The sequence below is a fragment of the Sapajus apella genome, unplaced genomic scaffold, assembly GCF_009761245.1.
Source record: "Sapajus apella isolate SASKATOON/1434 unplaced genomic scaffold, GSC_monkey_1.0 scaffold95, whole genome shotgun sequence".
NCBI lineage: Eukaryota > Metazoa > Chordata > Mammalia > Primates > Cebidae > Sapajus > Sapajus apella.
In genome coordinates, this window is record NW_022437035.1 from 1243214 (window position 1) to 1248196 (window position 4983).

Here is a 4983-nt window from a genome sequence, read left to right on the forward strand (position 1 = left end):
GATTCTAGAAGTAGGGACTGGGTCTATCCACAGCTGAATCGAGCCAGAAGTATGGCTAGAAAGGAATTGGGAGAAAGAGACACAGGAGCCTGGGAGCTTTGGGAGCAGTGGGGACCCCACCACCAGGAAGTCAGGGGGCACTCAGCAATAAAAGCCACAGATGCGATAAAACTTTGTACACGTTGTTGCATAATGTACAACAATGTATAGAAATACACCCCATACATTATTGCTCCAACTCTAGCACTATTGCCGAACTCAAAGAATCCCTCTCCCCACACTCCACTCTCTTTTTTTTTTTTTTTTTTTTTGAGACGGAGTTTCGCTCTTGTTACCCAGGCTGGAGTGCAATGGCGCGATCTCGGCTCACCGCAACCTCCGCCTCCTGGGTTCAGGCAATTCTCCTGCCTCAGCTTCCTGAGTAGCTGGGATTACAGGCACGTGCCACCATGCCCAGCTAATTTTTGTATTTTTAGTAGAGACGGGGTTTCACCATGTTGACCAGGATGGTCTCGATCTCTTGACCTCGTGATCCACCCGCCTCGGCCTCCCAAAGTGCTGGGATTACAGGCGTGAGCCACCGCGCCCGGCCACACTCCACTCTCTATAGTTAATCTTAACATAAGCCTCCTGTTTATATTAGCCACATCAAGCCTAGTTGTCTATCCTTTGATCAGGATGAGCATCTAATTCAAAATACGCACTAATCGGTGCACTATGCGGAGTGACCCGAAGAATCTCACATGAAGTCACTGTAGCTATTATCCTCCCGTCAGTCCTATGAATGAGTGGTTAGGAGCATGGTGGCTCACGCTTGTAACCCCAGCACTTTGGGAGGCCGAGGCGGGCAGATCACGAGGTCAGGAGTTCAAGACCAGCCTGTCCAATGAGGTGAAACTTCGTATCTACTATAAAATACAAAAAGTAGCCAGGCGTGGTGGTACATGCCTGTAGTTCCAGCTACTTGGGAGGCTGAGGCAGGAGAATCGCTTGAACCCATGAGGCGGAGGCTGTGGTGAGCCAAGATCACGCCACTACATTCCAGCCTGGGCAACAGAGTGAGACTTAGTCTCAAATAAATAAATAAATAAGTGGTTTGTCTAATTTGTATATACTCCTCAGAACGTAAGAATTTCTCTGCCTGTTCCTACCATCATAACCTCTGGCCACAATATGGTTTAATTTCCACACTGGCAGAAACCACCCTACCTCCCAGAGGCAGAATCAGAATTCATTTTGGGCTTTAACAGCGAATATGCTGCAGGTCCCTTTGCTCTGTTATTTATAGCAGAGTATATAAATATCATTATGATAAATGCCCTGAGGGCCATGAGAGGTTTGAGGGTGCAGCGCACAGGAGATCATGTCTGGGGGCAGAAGCTGCAGCCAGACCCCAGGTCTGGCTATCCCCGCCACTCACCAAGTGGTGCTCAGCAAAGGCGTGCAGCTCCCACTCACCCCACCGGGGACTACAGCATGACCCCCGACTCACCCCTCACCTTCCGGCAGCAAGCTCTTCAGTACCACCCCGGGAGGTGCCAAGATCACCAATGACCTGAAATTCCTGATGGAGTGTTGGAATTCACTTGTGACCAAAACACCCTGGAGGGATCTGCCCGCCATTCCCGGGGTCACCAGCCCTGCCAGTGATGAACCCCCCATGGAAGCCGGCCAGAACCACCTGCACAATAGCCCAGAAGATAAGTCGGTGGGCAGTGAAGAGTCAGTTTGAGATGTGCATTTAAAGCTCCAGCCATCATATGGAGAGCTGCTAAGGGACCCTCCAGCCCTTCCCTGGAGGAGTCCACCAGCCAGGCCTCATGAAACTGATCACCTGGGCAGGTGCCGGCGTGGGGTCAGCCACCCCAGCCTTCTCCCCCTCACTCAGGGCACCTGCCCCCTCCTGTCTGTGAACACCAGCAGGTACCTCCTTGTGCCTCTGCTGCAGGAGCTGCCACCCCAAGGGGAGTGACCCCTGCCAGCACACCTGCAGCCCAGGGCCTGAAGCGGACAAGAACGAACCCTTCCTTCCAAATGATCTGATTGGCTCTTCCAGCCCCTCACTGCTGGAGGCAACCACCCCTCCCTTAGGTTGATGTGCCTGGGAAAGCTCCCCTCCCCCACCTTCCCCAAGAGAGGAAATAAAATGTTGGGGGCTGGTGTCTTGTCATCTATCACGTAGGCATCTGCACACGTCCATCTTCCACGTGTCTTTCTCAGTCTGTAGGAGAAGAATGCGGTGCAAAACATCTGATATAGGAGGCCTGCAGTCTGGCCTTGGCACATATGTGGCTTGGTTTTGTCATGTGACCAGATCATCCAGATATTTAGTCTACGTACATGTAATGTCCGGTGTTCGGCAGTCTAATGAAGAGAGCAGATACGCTATCCCATGTTATACAAGGGTGGCTTGTGAGCTTACTGTAACATCCGGTGATTTGGCAAGCATTTGTACCATCAGAGTCAGTGCCAGAACCTTTTATAACCTTCACGGGAGGCTTGAGGATGCCACCTGCGGAACCAAATCACAGGATTCAACTGTAACATCCTCTTGCTGTGTCACTAATATATCATTTAGCACCATACCTGTTTTTAAAACAAACGGAAAATTTCCTTTTTGTTTTTTGAGACAGGGTCTTGCTCTGTGGCCCAGGCTGGAGTGCAGTGGTGTGATCATGGCTCACTGCATCCTCCACCTCCTGGGGTCAAGCGATTCTTCTACTTCAGCCTCCTGAGTAGGTGAGACCACAGGCAAGCACCACCACACCCTACTAATTTTTTTGTAGAGACAGGGTTTCACCATGTTGCCCAGGTTGGTCTCAAACTCCTGAGCTTCAGCGATCCACCCACCTCCGCCTCCCAAAGTGCTGGGATTACAGGGGTGAGCCACTGCGCTCGGTAGATTTCCTTCTAATGACTACCTGAGCACAGGACAGTCCTTGAGTTTCCATAGAGGTTTGTCCATGTCCAATTAATCTACCAAAAAAAAAAGTAAAGTAATATTGTTTTCTCAGTTGTGGATGTCACAAGCTGTCACATACCCATTTTTCCTAGTGGACCCACCGAGTCCTAGCGTTGGTAGGAATGAAAATTGGTTCAAGTTCTTCGGCATGATCTGGATGTTGACATAACCAGCAGTCAGACTGATTAAAGTGGACAGGACTTGGAGAGTTGGTGTTAACGGGGTGTCAGTTCTGTTTCTGACCTGTTGAGAAAACAGTAAGGGTTACTAAGAATGAGGCACAATCTGAAACAGAACCCAGAGTGCAGATCCCAGGGACAATCATAGGAGGGGATTGAGACAAGCAATCTCCAGCCAGCTTTTTAATAAATAAATGACCAGAGAAAGAGGAGGATTCATTAAAAGGAAGAGGTTCTTCTGTTTTCTGCTTTTTGGACAAGGAGGCCCTATGTGAGAAAATGGGTGGAAGTGAAGTTTCTTGATCCATGATCTTGAGAAAAGTTGTCTACTATAAAATGCCATCTGCTTCTGGGGCCTGAGAATCGGTCTGGGAAATCATTACTTTAAGGTCACCTGTAGGGAGGGTCTTCCACAGTTGTCCTCAGAGTGCTGATCCGGGTCTAGCTTGGTGCGATTCACGTGAATTCAGGGGGACTTTTCCCTAACTTGATTGCAGCGTAGGTGGTTGGCAGTATCGTCATGCATTGCTTAATGACAGGGATTCTGACAAATGCATCATGGGGTAGTTTTGTCATTGTGCAGACATCACAGAGTGTACTCACACAAAGCTAGATGGCATAGCCTACTACACACCTAAGCTATATTGTGTAGCTCACTTGCTCCCAGTAGGATTTATCACAAAATGTTACTGCCCAGTGCATTTTTGCAAACAATAACAATTCACTGAGAGTATTAACATCACATATGTAATCAGAGTTTACAAATGTACCAAGCTTTGGGTAACAAACACTTTAAGCTTATTTTTTAGACATTCAATAAGCCCCTTCCCCCTCCCCGCAAACTGTTTGATTACAAAGAAGTACAATGGGTTAACTGTGGCAAAACATAAGAAATAAGGCAGGGGAGGCAGATACAGACTTGAGAACACAAGAATATCCAAACAATTTTGTCAATATCAAAAGACAAAATAAACACATATTTTATAATTTAAAAGAAATGCATATAATTAAATACTAATTAGGTGAAAGAACATTATAGGATAGATAACATTTATTTTCTCTACATAAATTTGCATATCTTAAATTTATGTATTTATTTTTTAATTTTATTTTTTCCTGAGATGAAGTCTCACTCTGTTCCCCAGGCTGGAGTGCAGTGGCAAGATCTTGATTCACTGCAACCTCTGACTTCTGGGTTCAAGCAATTCTCCTGCCTCAGCCTCCTGAGTAGCTAGGATTACAGGTGTGTGCCACCACACCTGGCTAATTTTTGTATTTTTAGTAGAGACGGGGTTTCACTATGTTGGCCAGGCCGGTCTCAAACTCCTGACTTTGTGATCCAACCGCCTCGGCCTCCCAAAGTGCTGGGATTACAGGCGTGAGCCACCGCGCCCAGCTGCATGTCTTAAATTTAATGTGAAACAGCATGTTTCAATGTCAACTTAAGAATATCACGCGCATTGGTGGTTCAGTGGTAGAATTCTCGCCTGCCATGCGGGAGGCCCAGGTTCGATTCCCGGCCAATGCAGCAGTCTCGTTGGCCGGGCGCGGTGGCTCAAGCCTGTAATCCCAGCACTTTGGGACGCCGAGGCGGGTGGATCACGAGGTCAAGAGATCAAGACCATCCTGGTCAACATGGTGAAACCCCGTCTCTACTAAAAAAAAAATACAAAAAATTAGCTGGGCATGGTGGCGCGTGCCTGTAATCCCAGCTACTCAGGAGGCTGAGGCAGGAGAATTGCCTGAACCCAGGCTGGAGTGCAATGGCGCGATCTCGGCTCACCGCAACCTCCGTCTCCCGGGTTCAGGCAATTCTCCTGCCTCAGCCTCCTGAGTAGCTGG

The 4983-nt window shown here is 48.3% G+C and overlaps 1 non-coding gene and 1 pseudogene across 1 annotated transcript; both read left to right on the forward strand.

The window, feature by feature from the left end:
- The first annotated feature begins 1363 nt into the window (after positions 1–1363).
- LOC116535507 lies at positions 1364–1752 on the forward strand (annotated as a pseudogene).
- A 2846-nt stretch (positions 1753–4598) lies between these two features.
- On the forward strand, positions 4599–4669 carry TRNAG-GCC. Its single transcript has one exon. It is a non-coding gene; the product is annotated as a tRNA-Gly (tRNA).
- The last annotated feature ends 314 nt before the right edge of the window (positions 4670–4983 follow it).